The 24195-nt window shown below is 30.5% G+C and overlaps 1 protein-coding gene across 1 annotated transcript in view; it reads left to right on the top strand.

Moving 5' to 3' along the window:
* Positions 1–18904: 18904 nt before the first annotated feature.
* LOC148280857 (very long chain fatty acid elongase AAEL008004-like) overlaps positions 18905–24195 on the top strand; it is a 121881-nt gene continuing 116590 nt past the window's right edge. Inside the window, exon 1 of the mRNA XM_088227685.1 lies at positions 18905–19163. The gene's annotated coding sequence lies outside the window, so the exon portion shown is untranslated. The remainder of the gene's footprint in view (positions 19164–24195) is intronic.

Raw genomic sequence — 24195 nt, 5'->3', positions numbered from 1 at the left:
ATTATGATTTTAACTTAATTCCCGACTTGTGAAAATACCCTATTGTAACGTTATTCCCTTAAGTTTTGGCGAAAAATTAAATTCTATAAACGAAACTTCGACAATTGTTTTCCTCATTTCGACACAAACGTAATAATAATTTTAATTTAACGATTTGTAACCTAAATTCTTAGGTATTACGATTTGTAACAAATTTCTGTAAAAAATGTTATATTCAAGTGCGAGCAGGGGTTGTAAATCATGATTTTATATAATTATGTAAATAAAAGAATACAAATAAAAATCATTTAAGTATAAGGTAATAACAATTATCAGAATATAAGTTTTTTTAAATGTGTATAATAAAAACTGGTGTAAAATATATAACATATAATTTTATGAAGTTTAACTTGTATATAACATAGAAATTTGATTAGTCTCCCACCAGTCTGACGATGTCGGTCACGACGAAATCCGGTCACAGGTAAAAAATTAATTAAAAAATTATAAATAAAAGTGGAATAAAACTATAAAGTATTTTTATTATTATAATTAAAATGCAATTCCACCAAGAAATGTCAGTAGAAAAACTTAATATATTAAATATGATTAAAAATATTCAAAAGCATAATTTTAATATTTAAATCGTCCTATTTCTATAAGAAGACGGAGATTTCGAAAAAAATATTCTAACAAACACCATCAGGACCACTACAGTATAACTATATTTTGAGTATTGTTATACTGTCGTTGACTTAAAACGATGTTTAATATTATTTTACTACTTGGACATAAGATTACACCTCACAAGTTTACGTACCCAGGAAACTAAGGGCCAAGAAATAAAGTCTTGTTGTTATAATAATAAATAAAAGTACCTCTTTTTATGACACTTTGCAGATACTTTAGCATACTAATGTGTTTAAATAAATGTAAATGAATTAATGTTGTCATTTAAAATACGTGACATAAAAGAGCTACTCGCCGCGTTACGACGTATTTATAGATTTGAAAAATGGGTAGGCACTTTGCTAGATCATTTGAAAATCATAAGTACGTACATTTACGTTTATATTAAAACTTAGATCATCTTTGATATAATCATATTCAATGTTATATCTGAAATGACTACCTATTGGTGAACATTTGTGTGTGAATCGGTTTTGGGATTCGGCTGTATTGAATCAGCTTTTCAGATATGGTTATTTAAACATAAAACAAGTAGGAAAACAAATTTTCGCGATTAATATTAATTTTAATTAACACATATTTATTTATTTTAGTAAACCAACGGCTTGTATAACAATGCGACACATTTGTTGTATCAGCATACTATATACCCACAAATGGACCCGACAGACGTAGTCCTGCCAGAACGTTGGCTAGCCTGCTATTTATTACCTTGGAAAAATACTTTTGATTGATAAGAAGTTACCTAGGTACTTGTTTGTGATTAAATTCCAAAATGAATTAAAGTAGGTTCCTAGGTACTTGTTTATGGCTGATTCCAAAACAAAAAAATAATATTTTTTCAAATATGGCATTCTTTTTGCAAACGTCAAACTCCGGTCTTCTCACCAACAGAGGGGTGTACTCATGTTAAAATACGATTTTTTTAAATGTATTGAATTTAATTTTATTTAATTATTACCAAAAATCCAGTAAAAATAAATAAATGGGTAGAAATTATAAGAAATTTTAGGAAAGAATCTGATTGAGATCCACAAAAAACCAATGCTGTTTGTAAACATTCAAAAACAAACTATTTTTTATACACAATAAAACAACATCTATCTATTTTTTTGTAAATGCATTCTCCTGGGATGCAACCCTGGTATATCGATGAATAAAACATTTTTGCTCCTTACTTCTTTTTTACATATTGGTTTTGAAGATTTAAATACCTACGAACACGCACAGCGCGAAGATCTATATTTCTCTGAAAACCGCACGTAAATCGGTTAAGCCGTTTAGGAGGAGTTCGGTGACATCACACGTACACAGGAATTATATATATAAAGAAGATGCACACACTTAAAAAAATGTTCTCACCAAAGACATAATACTAATAGTATACACTGTGTTAAACAAAACCGATATCAAAAACGGGAAATAAATATATATGTAATTTTATTTATTCTTAGTATTGTTTGTACGAGTACTGCTAAGCACTTTGAGTGAACGATATAATTAGGCATTTATTTCTAAATGCATTAGTTTTATTAAGCACATAATATTATTTGTATCTTACGCTTTTGTGTCGATCGATTCGTATTAAAAATATAAAGCTATGTGCCTAATCCTTATTATTTATTTAAAGACTTGTGCGTATTTCCTTTTTCTAAAAGAAAACTTTAGACTGTACATAGGATATTACTTCTCATTGTCGCATATTTTAACAATTGTCACACACCAATCATGATAATACACTTTCAGGAAATATTGTTTAGCGATTAGTACCAGATGCTATGCGTACATTGTTGACAACAGATACCGATGAGAAAATTCAACAGTCGAAATTCTGTAGCATTCTAGCTACCGCGGAGCTTCACAATCGCGCATCTATGATATACACACTAGTAATGTAACAAAAAGGATCCTGCCGAAACATGGGAAATTCCTAGCTAGTCAGGACATAAAACACTGAACCTCTACGTTATAAAACGTGAAATAAATTCGTAGTAAATTCATTTTCATCTTCACATTTTTAACACGTTTGTGTTACTTTGACTTGAACCTGTATCGAGGTGCCCGTGAAAATTCGAATTTCTATGTAACATTTACTGTAAACAAGATTTGATGAGTGATTAAAACAATTTACACTTCTACTTCTGAAAAATTAAATGAATTTTAGATTCAAATTATATAAAAATCATTTATTTTTGCGTTCCCTATACGGTGCATCGCTAGATGTCTACACATTTTATTTAAAAAATCTATCGGAAAATTATTAAATTGCAAATTTATTTTTTCTAGGTGTTATTGCGAAATTCTTTTATCTCACTCCCAATTTTTGAAAACGCTTTTTTTTGCGTTTTATTCAAAACTTATTGTATGATAAAATCCAGATTTTAAAAGTAAAATTTAGCGTATTAATTTTTATACAGAAAACTCTGGTATTAAATAGAGATTATGCTTAATACAACGATAGGTTCAAATTATGTTCTAAAAATAAGCATTGCCACGTAATGCAGCATTATTTTTTACTAGATCAAATTAAAAATAATGGAACTTTGTCTAATTGTTAAATCAAGACCTAATATTTTAGTACACAGAAAAAATACACTTTCATAACGCAAGGAATAAAATTAAATTAAAAATTCCATTGGCGAAACAATCATTTATACAAAGAGAACCCGTATTCAGTATTCATAGCAATAAACATTTTTAATAAGCTTCTCAAAAAAATAAAGAAATAAACTGTATTAAAAAAAAATTCAAGGAGTGTTTAAAGTGTTTTTAATAAATACATGTTTCTTTACTTTAAATGAGTATTTGGAAGATGCTATAGAATAAATTAAAATGTATTAAATGTAATTAATGTAAGCAATAGACACTTTAATATTGTATAATAATAAAACATGAACATTAAACTGTTTGTGTTTTCTAAACTTTTTTTTCTTTATATTTATTTAATTATTTTTATTAATATATTTTTTATTTAGTTTTGGTTAGACTGTAAGAAATTGCTAGTTGCAATAAGTCCGCCATTTAACTACATACACCTTCGATATTTTGTTTGCATATATGATATAGTATATTTATTTATTTATAACTTCAAGTACAAAGAATAAATACTTCGGTGGACTTATTGCTAAAAGCAATATCTTCCAGCTTTCCAAAACACAGACTCATCAAAAGAAGAGATTGGTCAAAATTTTGTACCAAAAAATCATAAATATATATCAAAAGATACATACATATGTTAAAACAGCTATTTTTTTAATTGGGAGATAAGGCTTGAACATATCATTATTTTTTTAAGTACATTATGTTATACGCATTAAATAATAATTAATGTGGGATCAGATGATGAGTTTGAAGGGAGAGATAAAGAGGAACCAAGGAAAGGAAAGGGGATAAAAAAAATGTATTTAAGAAAAAAAAGCAGTAAAAGCTCAAGGAGTTCAGGATTCTGGGGATATATAATAATGTTTCAGGCGTTTCTTGAAGGTGGCTAGAGAAGGTGCATTTTTTATATGAAGAGGTAGCTCATTCCAAAGTCTAGTAGCTTGGATGGAAAAGGAATAGCTAAAAAAATGATGTGCTATGTCGAGAAATGGAAAATGTTCTCTCCTGAGAAGAGCGAAGCGAAAGTCAAATGAAATTCTCAGCAAGATTTTTTGGTTAATGAAGATTTATCATTTTTATTATTATTATTATTACCGTACAAAACGCGCAGTAGAGTAAAAAATACTGTCTACGCCAGTTTACTGTGAATTCAAAGCTGTATGTCGCACTTTTTTACGCCGCTTCACGTTTACTGACCGCTGCACATAAAACACTACTTTCCATCAAATAATAAAATAGGTTCCGAAACTTAAGTTGAATGGAACACAAGACTGCCACATAAAGTGTTTACGGGCTATGTATAGCGTGTGAGCTCGCCAATATATGACAGTAAAAATTTTATTGTCTTTGAATTTCCTAGAGTTTTAACCATCGAAAAAAAGAAGATTGCAAATAAAATCAACAGACAATGGAAATTTGATGTGTATTATTTTAATAGATTGTTTATAACAGAAAAATACATAGAGAAATATGCATTTTAATTTTTTGTAATAAAAACAGTCTAGTAAATTCGAATAAAAAAAAATACGCTTTATATTAACAATATTAATTAAAATGCAAAAATAACATCGAATACTTGAAAAATAAATATTATTGAGTGTTACAAACATAATTTAAAAAACGGATAGCGATTAAAAGTAAAAACTATCTTTAGTTTAATTCTTATAGCGATAAATACATAAACATTATAAAACAGGAGTTATACAAATACAAAAATAATATTGTAACTAGGTGGCTACCTACACGGTTAAATTTCGAAACACCACGCAATTTCTTATCTCGGCTACGCTATGTAAAATGAAAAAAATATTTAAATTAATAATTTCATCACGTCATGAAGTCGCCCCTGGGTAGCGCCTGCTAACGTCAATCAACAAAAACATCCTCGTTTTAATTACAATATTTCGGCTACGCCATGAATCTCTTTTTTTAAATAATTTCTCACGTCACAAAGTCGCCCCTGGGTAGCGCCTGCTAACGTCAATCAACAAAAACATCCTCGTTTTTATAACAGTATTTCGGCTACGCCATGAATTTCTTATAAAAAATGTCAAAACGTCACAAAGCCACTCTCTGAGTGTCGCTACTGACATCATTTACAAAAACATAATTATTTGTGCTTTTTTCAGGTACGCAACATTTTTTTTAAATACACCTACCTAACCGATAAAATACTATTAGTAATTAAACCAAGGTGTGCTTTAAAGTTCTGTATGGCCAAACAATATTATTTATTATTAGAATATTATTGACATGTAGTTCAAGCATTGCTGCATTCACGTTGCTTTACTTCTGAGAGCTAAACTGCTATGTTTTTCTATGGTTATGTTAATGTCATCTGTCATGTATTGGCAAGCTCACAGGCTATACTTACGCCGTGTTTACATATAATATACCAATGATACAGATATAATTTTTAAACAAAAAATTCCGTTGGATTAGAAATTTAATATTTCTAAACGCTTAAAAATTTTTTTTTACTAAAAATGATTTGCTTGTTTTTTGTATGTTTTATTCATTCACAATCTACGATTTGCGAAATTGAACACCTTCTTACGCAACAAAATATAAATTAGTTCATGTAAAAAACTAAATATTGAAACAGGCAAGTATCCAATGAATTTAAAATTTGATTGAGTATTTTAATATGTCGCAATTTCCACACATAAGTATACAGAATTAAATATTATGACTTCTCCTCGGCAATTAAGTGGTTCTTTGACTTGAAAAAAATTACTATTAAATTAAACACTATTATAGAACACTATTTATGTAAGCAATATTGGTTTTTTGTTGATTTATTGAGCTATTTCGTTCAGCATTATGATAATGACAAATTGTGAAAGTTTATTGGTGGTATTAAATAAGTTATTTAAATCATCATTTATAGTTGAATTACTAAGCATGTAATGTTTATTCTTACCGCTTTTTACTAACGACAATTTTACTAACGTTCACTATTGCTATTTTCACGACATCGACAAATTTTTACCATAAAATAATTACATGTAGCCGCAGTTAATTTCATAATCTGGAAATATGTAAATGTGATGATTAATGTTTAATTATTAAAATGTTCGCGAAGCGGCGCGCCGTACTTAATTACCCAGAATATTTCCATGTACTTGTAATTTTCTCAAACTGAACGGTTTGGGTAGGTAGGAAGAAATTGTCTAAAGGCAATATGCCCGCCCTTATTTGTATAAACTACATGAGGGAGTGCGGATATTATCCATGGCTTTATCCCACTGAGTTCCTCCGGGGTATGCTTGGTTTCAGCAGTTTGAAGACCAGAATAAATGTGTATCTAACTAAGCATTTCTTTCGATTGTTTAGCGGTATTATTGACAAACCTGAAATTATGCGGAGTATCAGCTTTTATGTTTTAGATAATTACCTTAGACAGCGTCAGCATAGACTATTCCACATTCTAATATACAAAACCAACCTACTAATGGTTATGCCTGTTGGAAGGGCTATCTCTATGTTGAACAATATTACTTTAGACATTGTCATTTTTCACGTCTCGGAGGGAGTTTTTCATTACAAGATTTTCTTACTTTTCTAACATATTATTCTCTGGATATTATGTATATCTATTTGTATATATTTTATAAATACCTAATTTGACCTTTTTATCTTCATTATTTCCATATATATGAATTAAGATATTCCATTTTGTAATGTACATATAAATGAATAAATAAAATAAAAAAAATTGTGAATTAAATTAATTTTTATATAAATAAATAAACGTGGGTTGTAAAAATAATGTTAATTTAAAAATACCACTTCAAACAAAAAGTTACTAATAAAATGCAACCGTAGAATATTTTGTAATTACAAAACTTCTTCTATGAAATTATGTAAATTATAAATACGAAATATAAAAATGTCAGTCGTATAAAAAAGTCACTACCTACTTATTATATACGTGTTCTAATATATTGTCATCAATAAAAATATTGGTAAAATAAAATGAAAGTCTACATGGAAAACTAAGAACAACAAACAACACAACCGGGCATGGTCGCGTGGCTAGCGTGGCCAGCGTGGCCAGCGTGGCTAGCGTAGCCGACTCACAATCAGAAATCCAAAGTTTGAACTCCGCTCTATCAATTTTAAAGTGATTTACAAAATTGATTTAAATGTTTGGGTCAATCGTGAACGTAAATCTTTCTTTAAAAATAACCGTGAAAAAGTAAAAAGATTGTTGTCAATATTATTTGTATTTATTAGAATTTTTATTTACAAAAATGTTAGAGATGCTTTATGATAAAGTTATGTGTTATTTTAAACGGTTTTACATTTAGATTTTTAATCTTCATCTATTATAAAATTTATTTTAATAAATTCATTATATATTTTGTATTCTATTTATTTATTTTGCATTTATTCATATGTTATATCAAAAAACATTTATTTTAATGTAAATAAATAAAATGTATAACGTTAAACGAAAACTCGTTAGTTTTTTAATCGAAATATTGAGTTATTTTGCTACCGGAAAGATGTTAAGTCTGTTTAAGAAACTGTATCAAGCATAGCAAGCGTGTCTAATCGTCTATGCGCTTAGTAGCTGCAAGACGTGTTGTAATCATACTCCTTTTATTATTCATATTATTATTATTTTAAATATCATTAATACACTAAATTTATTTGTCAATTTCTTAAATGTGTAAATGGCGGCTAAATTTCTAACTGCCTATGCGCTCTGTAGCTGCAATTGTACAGCGCCCTTGAGGTGATTTTCACAAAAATGGCGCTATGGAAATTATCCATTTTATATATATATTTATATATGGCGAGATTTTCCGTAGTTCATAAAAATACGATAGTGGAAGACATTTAATTTAATTTTTAATCACAGACAATTGATATTTTGTCTAGTCATTTTTTAAATATTTTGACATTCGAGCTAATCGTAGATTTTACGTATTTGGAAATTTTTTTTTTTATTATGAACATTTGTCAAGTGTTTTGATGTTCGTCAGAAGAACTTGGCTTCGCAAGTGGTACTTATTTATACCCGGCGGGTCGGATCATGAGTCGAGTAGGGGCAAAGTTTTTTGAACACCAACTGGAAACATATCATTTACCTTACACGTTTCTTGGAAGCGTCAAGTGGAATCATCTGGTATGTTGCGCCTGCTTTGTCTTTAGCTGAAGAGATTCGCTCGCCTAGTTCACAGGGCATTAGGTCCTCTAGTCCTTGACATCTACTACTGACAGCTCGTCTACTGCCTACGTAATAAATATACTATTTGTAGATATTCGTCGATAAATCTATCCTACATATCTTCAATTACAGAATTGCACATATTAAATCGAGTTATATTTGACATTTAAATATTTTTGACAAAATATTTATTGAAAAATTAATCACCAATATTTTGAGATTGTCGAAATTTTTGTAGACAAGGACTGGATTCAACTCCCTGGGGAGCTGTTGATATAAATGATATTAACATATTACAACAGAGATGAAAAATATTTTAGAGAAGGTAATAGATAAGGTCTAGGCATCCACAGGGCTTATGAACTGTTATTGGCTGATTTAAGTGGCCACTTTACACACTGTGTAACATTCACCATTCCGCTCATATTTTTGCATCTTTATTCCTTCAAGTCTTTCATCTGCTGATGTTTGTGAAGTTAAAGAGCTGAATCCTTTATTTATGAGGGTGAGATTCATCTAATTGACAACGCCTGAAAATTTAATTTTGCGTAATTTCTATAAATCTTCATTGACCAGGTGGATTCATCAACAATATTTTGAGATCGTTGATTTTTTAACAGATGAAAGAATTGAAGGAATATATCAAATATGGGCAGAATGGTGAATGTTACGCAGTGTGTAAAGTGGCCACTTAAACCAGCCAATGACAGATCATAAGCCCTGTGGATGCCTAGACTTCTATATTACATTCTCTGAAATGTTCTTTATCTCTGTTGTAATATGTGAAAAATTCATATGAAAATAAAGTATGAACCGATAATATTTAATTTACCTTTAATTTTATCGTGGCGTGTGGATTTTTCCCATCGTATAAAATTATCAACACGTCCAAAGAAATCAACAAGCGGTTTTGATCAAACCGACAGGTATTATCAATCCTGGTTAATTAATAATCCCTAAGTATTGAAGCCAAATTAAGCTGAAGGAATGTGCGTATGTTTTTTTGCGTTTCGCCTTTTAAAAACAAGTAAGGTATAATTATTATTATCGTTTCAAAAGAACATTAAAAAATAATTATAAAATATCCAGTCATATATTTGCGATGGCTTCGTATTATCTGTATTCGACGTAAAGTTAATTTCATGACGCCATTGATAATTGTTATGTTTGATTTTAAACAATATTTATATTATCTGTTAGTTGATTAACCAGTATTGTATTTATTAAAAAAAACATGGAAACATAAAATGTGTATTCCAAGTTTTTTTTTAATTTTAAGCAACAAAGGATATTTCACTAAAAGTACTGGTCTATTACATAATAGATAAGAAAAAAAAAATTCGAAACAAAATATTTAAAGGTACCTAGTTATTAAATTTGGTGAAAAACATAAATTTAATCACTTCACTTGGATTTTAATAAAAATACACAATTAACACTTTAAAAAAATGAATCATCATCATAGCCTTGGCTAAATCCAGGAGTCTCCTTCACTCTTACCGGTCTGCTGCCCTTCCTCTCCAGTTCCTCACTTCTAATATTGTCATATCTACGCTGATGCAGTCCATCCAGTCCGTTGTAATAATATTTGTGGATCCAAAAATGCGGACACTGACGCACAACATTAAATAATTATATTATGCAATCCTTCAGCTTTCATTTTTACTAGATAAGTAATTGTATTATTTTTCCCCATTAAAAAGATTTTCTATTATTTATTATGCCAATATTTTGTGTAAATTTTATTTTCTTGAAGCTTTTGTGTTTATTCTTAAAACCTTAATCTATAAATACCTTTAAAATAATCTCTGCTTATGTAACATACTCGAAGTACATTTATTCACTATTAATCGGAACCTACTATTTCAATTAACTCTTGTGCGGCTGTGATTTCACACTTGTCGACATAGGACACAAGACTTTATATATCTTTCTTTTTTTTCCAAATGATGAATTCGTATTTTTCGTAATCTTCAAATGGACATATTTACACCCGATTTGTAAAGTAAAATTTGTATAACTATGCCAAATGTTAATACAAAAAATATTTATCCTTGCTACGCGAAGAATGAATGTCCGCTAATTCAGCAACACATCTATACAGATACCGTATACAAAGAGAGCACGAAGATAAAAGTCATAAAAAGAAAGACAAAAACGCTGTTCTGCGGCGGGTATTGTCTAAAACAGATTCAGTCTTCAGGCTGTTGATGACAGTGATGGGGGACGCACGCACGTAACATGAAAGGCGTATTTATGATTTTAAATTTATTTTGCTATAACAGGACTAAATTGAATGTTTATTTGCATAAATTATGGAAAAGGAATTATTTATTCATTTATTTTTGCACCACAGCAGGCCAGGAGGCCCATTTACAGTGGTGAATTACATCACAGAACACCCAGGCTTGAGAAAAATCACATTTCATTTTTTTGTATTCTCACCGGGAATCGAAACCGGAACCTTTCGTGTTTGAGTAAGGCGTCTTGACCACTACACCACGGAGGCCGCCAACAGTATGTTAATAAAACTCCATGTTAATAAACTTGGGTTAATAAAATAAAACAAACAGTGTGTTAATAAAACTCCATGTTATTTTTTTTCCAAATGTTCCGTCTTATACTAGTGGTAACACGATGTTACATCACCGCGCGCAAAGGGATTATTTACCACGGTGTTTTAAGAGTTAAAAAATATTCTAAACATCCATCACAGACGTACCTACCTATTTAGTACTCAAGCGAGATCACATATTATATAATTACACTTTTACATTAATTCTCGAAACAACTAATCATATTTGACACATTAAAGAGAAATTAAAACCTAAGCTATTTTTATTTGGTCCAATAAACGTTCATTCGTACTTTTGATATGTAAATAACTTTAAAATTGAAGTCAGACAAGTGTACTTATTACTTAGCAAACAATGTAGGTTTGAAGTATTGATTTACATTAAAACAGTGTATTTATAACATGTCATTTTGGTATATAAGTATCAGGAAATGACTACATGATTTCAAATACCTAAATAAAATACTAAACCATTCAGTAAAAAAAAAATGTAAAAATTGTAAAAAACATTTTTGTGTTATCTTATAGTAAAAATATTTCATTCACCAGTTTTTTTTTCTATTTTACATGATTTTTTCATTTCAATATTGTAAAATAATGGTGCTTACCGGTTTCGGAGCATAAAACCGGTAAGCATTTCCTTTGTCGCAGTGCGGCAGGCGTTAAACAAACTTTATTGACGGTCATTGCTTTCATCAATGAATAAAATAAATCAACTTTAAACAATTCAATTCAATTGAGTATCTATATTTTAGACATTTTATGCGAGAAGAGAAGTACGAAATAGTACGAATCATTTTCCATGGAGATTTAAAGGATAACGCAATTTAGAAAAAAACATCTAACTTAAAAACTTAAATATGTGCCTTGTTTAACTTTATATATAATTCCTTATTCAGAGCGGATGCTGAGAAAAATAAATTGCCATGATGATAGCTAAACTCATCGCCAAAAGTCATCATTAAAAAAAAGACCAAAAATTATCACCTATTTGAATCAAATTGGGATAATAACGATAACTTGTATATGGGGAAAAACTTGCTTGCTAGCCAAACAAGAAAATATAGCAAAACGATTATTTGTGAATATTTTATTTTAATTCTGATGTTGTATTTCCCCAAAATCTGCATGCCAAAAGAAAACATGTTACGTAATCCGGAGGTGCACTCATCAAAACTAATTTTATGCATTCTAAATGTTAGTTTTGTAAAAACTTGGTAACGTAAAAGAAACACAGTTTTGAGTTCATTAAGAAAGTGTTTGTTTTTTATTGAGGTACTGTATTACTTGATTAAATCAAAACATTTTTTCAAATATAAACGGGTGTTTTTTATTGGCAACAGAATTTGTGATGTAGTATGTATATCGTCATAAAATATGACAACATAGATACATTAAAAAAAGTACATTTTAGAGAAGTTTTGCCATACAATAAGATGTATTTATTGTTAAATAAAAAGTAACAAAAGACGAATGATTCTTAAACCAATAAAATTAGGTAAATGATCTTCTTTAAACTTCGTCACTTGTTCCAACGAATCAGTCAATAGAAGTGTTGTAATAGATTTTCGGTTTATGGGAAGCCAACTTATCAATCAACAAACTCAACGAAGAGAACTTGTGACGTCACAGGCGGAGCTATTTCTAAATTGCAAAACTTTGAAAAATCACAGCGCTGATAATACAATACATATATATTTTTTAAATAATTTGGGATAACAATGTTTGATTATGTCCAAATGCTTGCAGACTGGCTGGATTTCCTCCCTAGGGAGTTGTTCATATTTAAATTTATTTCAACAGAGAGGGAAAAATCTTTGAGAAGGGAATATGGAAGTCTAGGCATTTACAGGGCTTATGACCTGTCATTGGCTGGTTTAAGTAGCCACTTTACACACTGTGTAACATTCACCATTCTGCCCAAGTTTGAACATCCACATTTCCTCAACTCTTCCATCTGTTGACTTTTGTGAAGTAAAAGAGCTGAAACCTTTATCACGTGGGTGAGATTCATCCGGCTGAACCAAATCACCTACTTTGCCTAGTAGGTGATTTGGTTCAGCCGGATGAATCTCACCCACGTGATAAAGGTTTCAGCTCTTTTACTTCACAAAAGTCAACAGATGGAAGAGTTGAGGAAATGTGGATGTTCAAACTTGGGCAGAATGGTGAATGTTACACAGTGTGTAAAGTGGCCACTTAAACCAGCCAATGACAGGTCATAAGCCCTGTAAATGCCTAGACTTCCATATTCCCTTCTCAAAGATTTTTCCCTCTCTGTTGAAATAAATTTAAATTTGGGTTAAGTTTAATAGTAAATAAAAAAGTATTTTTAAAAACAACTGGACTCCCTTCATTATAAAATTAAATTTATTCATACAAAAACAGTAAGAATAACGAATTAAAAAACATCATTAAAGTTTTTTTGTTTAATTAAGTGTTAAGTACTGGGTAAATAATAGAGTTAACGTTATGTTATTTGAATGAGTTTCAATTTTATTTTAGATTTTTTTCGATCAAGTTCTCGACTATCTCACCCTGGTGAACCCGATGATAGTTATTTAGGACATCACGTGTATGTGAACGATAAAAAAAACATTCACGCTCATAATTTTTTTTCACATAATAAATTGAAGATATTTATAACTATAAATATGCTTATGGCAAAAATCTACATTTCGCTGAAAACCGCACGTAAATCGGTCCAGTAGTATTCGGTCTATCGAGGACACGCATACGAACATTGCCTTTTATATATACCAGATAAGTATTCTTCCAATGTTTTTCTAACGAATATAACCAGTCTCAAGTTGGCGTCTAATAACAATAATTTTACATTTCCTATTTATTATTCGCGTTAGTGGAAAAAAAGATGTTTTCAATGCATAATTTTAGCAAAGGCATCTAATGTTATTTAAAAACTATTTCTTTGTTGCTAATAACATCCTTATGTATATTTTCAAAAGAACCTGAATTATGAATATAATGATTATAAATACCGTTATTGCAAAAAACTTCGGTGTTGTAAAGAAACAATATTTTCATGTGTTTTTTTTTTTAATTTCTGAAAAACTCATCTCTAAAATATAGTGAGTAACATTTTTTTGTTTTTCACATTTTATTTAGCTTTAAAAAATAATGTAACTTTGAATAACATTTTGCTTTATTATCTACCTTAATATCTCAAACTAAATCTTATTTTTATAATACGTGCCAAGGAACTATTATGTTCTTTATTCTCCTGTAGAATACAGCATACGTTGTGGATATTATCCGCGCATGATCTTCTAAGTAGGAAACCTACCTGGTTCTCCCTCAATAGTCACATAATGGGTGCTCGAACTCTTTACAGTATTATAGACACCGGGTGTTTGCAATAACTTTTCCCGGTACACTAAGCAGCGTGATGCCACGATAGTTATCACAGTTTAATGGAAGTTGCAACAGAGGGGAAAAATATTTTTGAGAAGGGAATATGGATGTCTAAGCATTTACAGGGCTTATGACCTGGTTAAAGTGGTAACTTAATACACTGTTTAAATATCCACATTTCCTCAACGCTTTCATCTGTTGACTTTTGTGAAGTAAAAGAGCTGAAACCTTTTTCATGTGGGTGAGATTCATCCGGCTGAACCCAGTACCTAAGTGAATCGGTTAATTGGTGAATAAAAAAATTCATCCAAAATGGGCAATATTAAATAGTTAACATTTTAATTATTTTAAAAACAAATTGTTCTAATAAAAATTTTAAAATGTGTTAGTAAACGAAATGTTAGAAATTTCAAAATAAATTCAAAATATCTCCAGAATAAAAGTGTACCTACCTTTGTATGAATTAGTAAAACTCGATAACGGAATATTAATATTTAGGTACTGTCATGTTAACGAACGTATCAAGAACATGAGATCGCACCGGTAAATATCTGCTTAGTGGTAAGGTGATTGACACAAACTGAAATATGTAAGTAAGTAGTTCTTGTATATTAAGTACCTCTACAAATTATTCGAAGACTACCACAATACGAGTTTTATAAGTGCCAGAGCTACCTTGAAGATTGACAGTTCGGAAGAATAAATACTCATGTGTTTACAATCTAATTTCCACTCGAAGGTCTCCAGTTAGATTCCTGAACGACTGCGATAGTAAATTAGATTATTAAACGGTGTTTGGTTTTATCCTCATCAAAATGCTTAAATTTCCTTAGAAGGTCAAAGTTTCTCATTTCATGGGAGTAAATTCCACGTTTAAGATTACCGTTAAATAATCCAGTGTTTCGCAGATTTTGTAATAAAAATAACCTTGTGTATGAGTATTATTAGTTTATTATTAAATAAATTATTAAGATTGACAATGTATTTACAGAAGACTGGAATTGTTTGCGACGATAATTTGGAAGTCAAGGCAGTTATAAGACCCTTAATTAATAGTAAGTTATTGCGGTTCAATAATCCCGGATCCCGCATCACCCCTAAAAAATATAATCTTCAGACTAGAATAACTCGGCAAACATTAATATCCACTCCTCTACGGTCAACTAATAAAAAAATCTCTTGGATAATTTACCAAAAAAAATAAAACTAAGTTTACATGTAGATATGGTTAAACCAGCAAAGAGTATATTTTATCCAGCAATGGGTACTAATAACAATTTATTATCAATTCGAGCAGTTCATATCGGGAAATATTGTATGCTTTGATACGTCATAATCTGAGGATTTTTCCTCAATATCAAGCGATGACACAGAAATTACTAATAGCGCCAAAATGCAAAATCAATAAATATAATACTCAACATAAAATAAGTCATCATTATCTACGTCATACGGGATGCATAAAATCAGAATAGTTTTTTTTGGAACTTCAAAAAAATAATTTATTTAAAAATAAGTTAGGTTATAGTTGTAGAATCGCAAGCTCTATTTCAAAGGACCGAAATTGTAATTATTCCAACTGTTGATTTTTGTAAAGTTAAAGAGCTGAAACGTTTATTCATGCGGGTGAGATTTATATGTCTGAATCATTTCACCTGGATGCTAGTCAACACCTGAAAATAAAATTAAAATAGTATACTTCGTCTTGGACCTGTTCGTTTAATCAACAATATTTTGAGTTTTTTTTATGGACATGGAAGATGTATTTAACCCCACGGGGAGGTTTTAGATTTAAAATATTACAACAAAAATAAAGAACATTTTAGAGAAGTGAATATAGACCTAGTAAGCGTATTCACTGGAATCCCGTTTTACACGGTTTCAAAACAACACGGTCAAAAAATATTACTTGAAATATTCTTGAACATTAATATGACAAAGTTAAATCGTAATGTAGGTACGTAATAATAATCGATTCGTTATTGGAATGCCCTAAATCGCTATTTTAATTATTTGTCTCATGCTCGATTTAAACCAGCACGAAATAAATAGTCCAGATCTTGTATTGATGTCCCTTTTGTTTGTCAATGCTTCTTTATTATTTTTTAATGTTTTTGATTGTTCTTATATTGTAATATTTATCCCTGCAAATTGTAAATAAATAATATGGGTGATTGTGGTAGTGAATAATTTTTATTACGATATTTAAAGTATGTATTTTGATTTCATGATAATATGAATTATAAATATCAATTTAACAAAAAAAAGGCTGAAAAGAACATTTAAATCTAAGTTGCAGTGAAAAAAAAATACGAGGCCGATGGTGAGAGGGGGTACTTCCCTTTATCTATAAGGTTACCTTGCAACAATTTACCTAGAGCAAAAGATTTCATCAAAGAGCGGACTCGTTTGCTTGCCGATCGTGTCTGTGGATTTCTCCTGTATTCGTCACTGAAAATGGAGGAAAACAAATCTACTGAAAAAAAGCTTTCGGGTTGTTTACAGAAATAGGTTTATTGCATATTACGGCATTCAGATCATAGACTGCGCAGGCATACAAATAGCATAAAGATAAACAGGTATATGAATGGGAAACTTGACCTCATATTATTATTCCTGCAATACTTCATTATACATAGTCATTTCTTGAACAAATTTACCACCTGAATCGTTCTATATTACAATAATATTATACGGGTTCACAGTTATTTACAATTACATGAAATGTAACCTGAGAGTTTGAGGCGGGCCTCTCACCCATAAATGTCCCAGAACTTTACAATATCTAACGAGATGTACTGATTTTACATGTCTATGACGTATAATGCGTGATAAAGCAACTCTGAATTTAATTGAATAATCCCAACCAAGCTGGCGAATAGCGATTTTAACAATACAGTATTCGAAAGGGGTTGTAATTCCCTTATCTGTTATGAGCTTCCTTGTATCTAAATGGTCAGTTCCGAAGGAAGTAAACGTTGTCCGGCTCCAAAGGAAGGACGCTGCGTCTCCGCGGCGCAGCTCTGGCTCATGAACTGAGGCTCCGGGAGGACGCTGGCCAGTTCAGAGAGGGCGTACTGGGACAACCACAGTCCGCGATGAGCGTCTGGTGCCACGGGCACGAAAGTTAATACGGTGACCGATCCGAACTACGAGAATGGGTCCCGCGCTATGGTGGAGTCCTCCTGGTGATGTGGTTAGTCCAGGTGATGTTCAGGGACAAAACGTAACGCACCGCAACGTACCGGGTTGTAACGTGGTGTAACGTAACGTAATGCGACGTAAACGGTTAGAATACAAAGAGCCAAAACTGATATGGGATTTACAGAATGCGCGTACCTGAATACGGTCCAATTTACTTAAAAGCGGTACCGGGAGATTGCAGGATTAACGCTCGTATCAAAGCCAAATACTGACAGCGTACACGGGAACCATGATAATTACGTTTACTGTAGAGCCGATAAGTGGAGCGTCTTGTTTGCGACCAGAACGTCACTTGTCGTGCGGTCACGTTTGTGATGTTTTCAAAACGACCGGGTCTTCCTGTCCACGGTTGGGGGAGTCCTATTCGACTTCTCCTCCCCTCGCGTCGGTAACGCGCAACCTACCCTTCCCTTTTAGACTACTCACACCGACGTAACCATCACGTAGACAGTATTATTATTATTATGGATAACTTATATACCGCCATTTTCGTAAAATAATACCTCAAGGGCGCTTTACATAGTGATTCTATTGTTAAATAAATTTAATTAAAAATTTTAAATTTGTTTGATTTTAATTAAAACAATTTATTTAGCGTTACAGTAGCGTGATTCTATAAAAAAATTGATTTTTCCGAAAGGATTTGCTACGTGTACACACACACTGATAAATACACCTAGCGATTGGTTTAAATGAATTGCGACGCGAATCACTATTATCAAAGATCCTTGACCTATCACTAAGAAATGCCAATTAGCCAAAATTGTTCTACTTTTTTAGTTAAAGATCCTTGGACGTATCACTGAGAAATGCTTTTCAACATTATTTATTTATTTCCACAGATAGGTGAAAAAATATGTGAGTATCGTTGATATACTAATTGATGCCTAATTAAAATTATAAAAAATAGATTTTATGGTTGTACAAAAGGCGATATAATTATTTATGACTAATAATATTGCCTTTTTAAATACTTATTTTAACAAACATATTTTTTCATCATTGCTTCCGCGTTGGATCGAAATTCTATATTTGTTGTAACCTTTTCCTTGTTTCTATTTTCCAACCAAGTCATTATACACTTTAGGTTACTTCAAAATAAAAGTTTTTCCTCCCAATAAAGCTAAGCTCTTTATCCTGTTACATAGACATTGAAAGTTTTCCACCAATTTTGTTAAGTACACAAGTAGGTAATGCTACGTCACTGTAAGACCATAATGAAGTCATTTAAAAGCAACGACTCTACGCAGGTCTTGTGCAAACATTTAGTTGATAAAAACACCAGACATAGGATCGGTAATAGCAGTTTTGATTGTTCGCCACACTGCAAACGTTTCGCTTAGTGAAAAAAATACCTCAGTTCAACAACAATGTATTAAACAATAACGCACGGGCGAAACATATTATGATATTAAGGGTAACTTTTATCAGACATCCGATGAAGTGCGTTCGCTTAAAAAATATTGTGTCTTTACCACGCGTTGATGTTTGCACCCAGTGAAATTTTTCGAGACAAAACGTGATAGTGATTTAGCATTTTGTGAGCAACTTTGTAATATTCAGGTAAAGAATACACATGTATATTATTGATGCCTTCAATTTTAACACGTTAGGAAGTTAACGGCATTATTTATTAATAAGGATTCAAGTGATAATTATTGATATCTTAATTGATGATTATTTGATTAAAAATTTGTGGAATAAGATTGATCAACTCAAATTAAAAAAAAATTCTGCGAAGCAGTTTGAGGAACTTCAGCCCTACGGGAAATTGGATACAAAAAATGTTTTCTTGCGCGCGGCAAAAAAAAATAGAGCATTAAATTGTAAAGCAAAGTTTCTTGAAAATGGACGAAAAAAATTATAACAAAAACGCACTGTTTTGATTGACGTCACTGGTTCATGTGAACCAACCAATGATGCGAGAGTTGGGAAGGATATCCGGTTGGTTTACCGTAAACGAACCAATAGGAAGAACTAACAGGGAACAACCTCTGACGTCACACGCGGAGTTGTTTCAGAAATACAAAACTTTGAAAAATCATAGCGCTGATTATACAAGTAAAAAAAAAAAATTGGCTTAGTTTAATAGTCTTTAACAAAAAAAAGACTCTGAGCTTCCTCATTGAAATATTAATCAATCTTGAAACCACAATGAAGATAAAATTTTGCCTTGTGAAAGTAAAATACAGTTATGTATGATATTATTTTATATGTTTTTATGAAATCGTATTTCTAATAAGTCATAAATCGAACACAAAGTCTCATACACGGACGCGCGGTATACCAATTTACTTCACAAAAATCAACAAATAGAAGAATTTGCGAAATATGGATGTCAAACATAGGCGGAAAGATATAAATACAAATTGTTATTGTGAATTCATTACTTAAATAGCCAATAACAGGTTATTTGCCCTGTAAATTGCTAAATTTCAATTTTTACTTCGTAATGAGGTTCTTCTATTTTTTTTTTAAATATCTTTCCATTTCTATAACACGTTGATTTTAATAATATTTAATATTCCCCTAAAAAGAGCAATATATTAAGAAGCCTATGTTAATGTGTTAGTACCTGTCGGTGAACCAAGTAAACATGCAAATTTTGTTTGTGTTAGTGGGCACACTGGAATATTTTATTTGAAAACGTGCTGTCACGTACACATAAGCTAAGTTTTATTGAAAAAGATAATGAACTATATATTGAGCGATCGATTGATACTTTCGTGAAAAGTTTTTTTTGTTTTATTAATTCATTAAAAAAGGACGTAAAATTTAGTACCTATACAAAACCATTACTGAAAAATTTGGTACTGTGATGGCAAATGGTTAAAGATGCTGTTTTTGACATTTTTCAAGTTTGTTCCAAAAAATTTTTTAAATAGTATATTCTCTGATGTGGCAAAAGGATAAAGCTGTAATAATATAATAATATAAGGATAAAGATAAAAGATACATGGAATTATCTTTTATAATACCCTGCCCCGCCGATTTTGAAACTTTCTTTTTGCTCTCTTGAAAAATAGTGGCTGTGACAGATATAAGCTTTTGCCATCACAGTACCGAATTGTAATCACAAGAGCCAATGTATATGGCTTGTCGGTAAAATTTGGAAACTTTTTTCAAAAAATATAAAATGATTGACAGCATTTAAGTATCAAATACTATAGAAAGTGAAAAAATAAAATAAAAACACAGAAATATTTAAAAATTTATCATTAATATAAGAAATACGTAATAGACATATATTTTTTTTAAGAAATACGTAATAGACATATATTTTTTTTATTTTTTTAAATTTTATTTTTCTAAAATATTTACAAAATAGTCTTAAATTAAAGTCCTGCTGAGTTGCATACATACAACTCGTCAGCAGGTTCTTATAAATTGCATCGATTATTCACACTTAACCTACATAAGCAATAATTGACTTAAAAAACATTACATATTACATCATCAAAAATTAAAAACTATCACTAATACAAAAAACTTTTTTCTGTGAACCATAATCTGAGCAAACGTCTCACTCCAGTATTTAACTCAGTATTTTTAATATTGTTTGGTAACATGTTTAATATTTTAGGTATGCTGTATTGCAGTGTGCTTTTGCCATATTTATTGCAATATCTAGGAACAGCTAGCCCTTCCATACTAGTAAACCTGGTGTTGTAATCATGTACCAAATTTTGTATACTCGGAGTGCAACGCATGCTGACAAATTAATTTGTACCAAAGTAAAGCCCTAACAGATAATTTATTTACAGATTTATACATTAATGATATTGAAATATTGTGTCTCTGGCGATGTACATCTTTATGTAGTAGCAATTTTATCATAGAATTTTGCAAATTTTGAATAAAATTATTGTTAGTTTTACTTGATAATATTTATCAAATATTTTAATATTATAATGATTTTTTCCATTGTCTCTCTTGGTATTTCCATTTCTAAGACACGTTGGAAAAAAATAAACATAAATGGAACCACATATCAACAATATTTTGAGTTTGTCCAAATTTTTGTAGATAAGGATTGTTAATAATTATATATTACAACAGAGATGAAGAACATTTTAGAGACTAACTTAACAAACATCAGCATATATAAAATAATTAATGAATCGGGTTGTGGTCCTGTGGCTAGTGTCTCGGACTCACGGACCAAAGGTCTGTGGTTCGAATCCCACTTTACCCCAACTTGATTCCCATTTTCTAATAGTGAGTTATTTACAACTCGTTGAAAATGGCCCTCAAAATTAAATATTTGGGTAAATCATAAGAACGCAAATATTTCTTTTTTCAAAAAAAAAAAAAGGATTGAAAGTATATAGATCTAAACATATTGGCAGAATGGTGAATGTTACACAGTGTGTAAAGTGGTCACTTAAACCAGCCAATGACAGGTCGCAAGTCCTGTAGATGCCTAGACTTCTATATTACCTTCTCTAAAATGTTCTTCATCTCTGTTGCAATATATTAATAGGAACCAATTATGTTTATGTCCTTTTCCAATATTATTGCATATTTTTTTAATTAATATACTTCCATTTTGTTGAATCGTGTACTGTAACAATGTTTTGATTCGTTTTTATTTACTTGTTTCAAAAGTGCCTTTATCAATTTGTGTTATATACAGTATACATTTATAATTTCCCGTTTGTCCAGCACTGATTTAAGGATGGAATACGTAGATCCTGTATCATTTAGATTTTTATTTCATTTTTATTTTTAAATTTATTGCAAAAAATAATATACATACTTAATAACAGGGAATCATATAAAACCAATTAATGTAAAATGAAAACGGAGTGTGCTCTGTTTATGATAGTCTCCATCTAACATGGTACAGCCTGTTCTAAGATGGAGATTTTCTATCTTGAGAGCATAAGTAGTCCTATACTAATAAAACAATAATATAAAAAAGAAAATCTAAAACTACTTCATTATAAATGCCTAGCTTATCAAATGTAAGAAATTAAAAATCGTTATTATACAAATATAAAGTATATATATGTGCCAAGAATAAATTTTACTTAAACATAACTAATATAGTATAATATGTAATAAAACAAATATAAAGCAATGAAATACGTAAAAATATAAATAATATATGTACCAATTATATAAAGTACTACGTTTTTTGATGTACGTATATTTTTCAAAAAAATCTCTCGCCATACTATTTATATGTGCAGTTATTTTTTTTTAAAATTTGTTTTACATTTTGAGTCTTTTATATTTGGCAATAAATCATTAAGTAATTTTGGAGCAATTACATTGAATTGATTTTTACCAAAGGTGGTTGATACAAATGTTCACAATACAGTTCATTTGTAAGAAGTTCGTAATAGTTGAGTAACTGTATAATTTTATACCGTATCTTATCATAAACTGCACTTAAGAAAAAAATCTTAAAGTAATAATCGAACTTTTTTTTACTGTTAATTAATTAACTTCACGTCAGAATTCTTGGTCATGTCATACCAGTCCGCCTCTTATTCGTCCTTAAGTCACCTCTACATTTGATGTTTTTAGACAGTGGGTATTCTAAAAGTAATTTTTCGCTAATATTAAAATAATAATAAACCTTTAGAAAACCCCAGAGTCTATACTTTGTCATCAGATTATCGAAATATCGTATCTAAATGTCATATTTACTTTAAAATATATTTTAGGTCAAATTTATACTTAACTCCAAATTTTTTCATTAAAAATTAAATAATTTTTTTCTCTATGAAAACGAAATTTTTTTTGTTTTTTTGCAAACACTTTTCATTAGCTTTCAATAATTAAATTCTCACGATATACATTTATTTTAGTCCTAATCATCATTATCATCATTTTATTTTTGCCACAACAGGCCAGGAGGCCCAATTACGGTGGCGAATTACATCACGGAACGCCCAGGCTTGAGAAAAATCACACTTATTTTTGTGTTTTCGAATCGAACCCGGAACCTTCATTCAGTTATCAGCTGCTAATGGTGCATAGAGCACTGCATTGGAACACCATTTTTGTTATATAAAGGTAAGGTGAGAGTGACGAAATTGTCATTTAAATAAAAACCTGATGTTAAATGCACGTGGGTAGGTGAATATTTCGATATCCTGTTTTCTGCACCCCAAAACTGAACCGATTTAGAAAAAGTATCAGAAACGGCAGATAAAACAAGGCGTTTTATGGGTTTTTGGATGGTCTTGGCTCCCATTAGAATCAATTTATTGTAAATATATTATCTATATATATTGTGTGAAAAAATCACCACTCTAGTGCCATAATCCAGAGAGAAAATACGAGAATACGTTCGTATGAAGAAAAGTCAAAAGTGCAATTCCCGACAAGGTGCACATGAAATATGTTTAACGTGAAATTTCATTGCAATATTCCATAATTTCCATTCTGACCCCTAAAACGTTAAAAAATAAATTTTAATTATTATCAACATTCAAAAATATAACGCGTTAAAAAAAAATCTAACATCTCTTTTCATGAAATCTATGATTGGTAGATTGGTGGGCAGTAGAAAGTATTTTACGGTATTTTAATTTTCTTTTGAACCTCAATTGAGTTATTTTGATTGATGGGTTGGCTTCCC

This window comes from Micrasema longulum, unplaced genomic scaffold (assembly GCF_059751315.1).
Source record: "Micrasema longulum isolate JH-2025_06_02 unplaced genomic scaffold, ASM5975131v1 h1tg000524l, whole genome shotgun sequence".
Taxonomy (NCBI): Eukaryota; Metazoa; Arthropoda; class Insecta; order Trichoptera; family Brachycentridae; genus Micrasema; species Micrasema longulum.
Note: the sequence above shows the minus strand (reverse complement) of the source record. Positions and strands in the feature narration are given on the sequence as shown.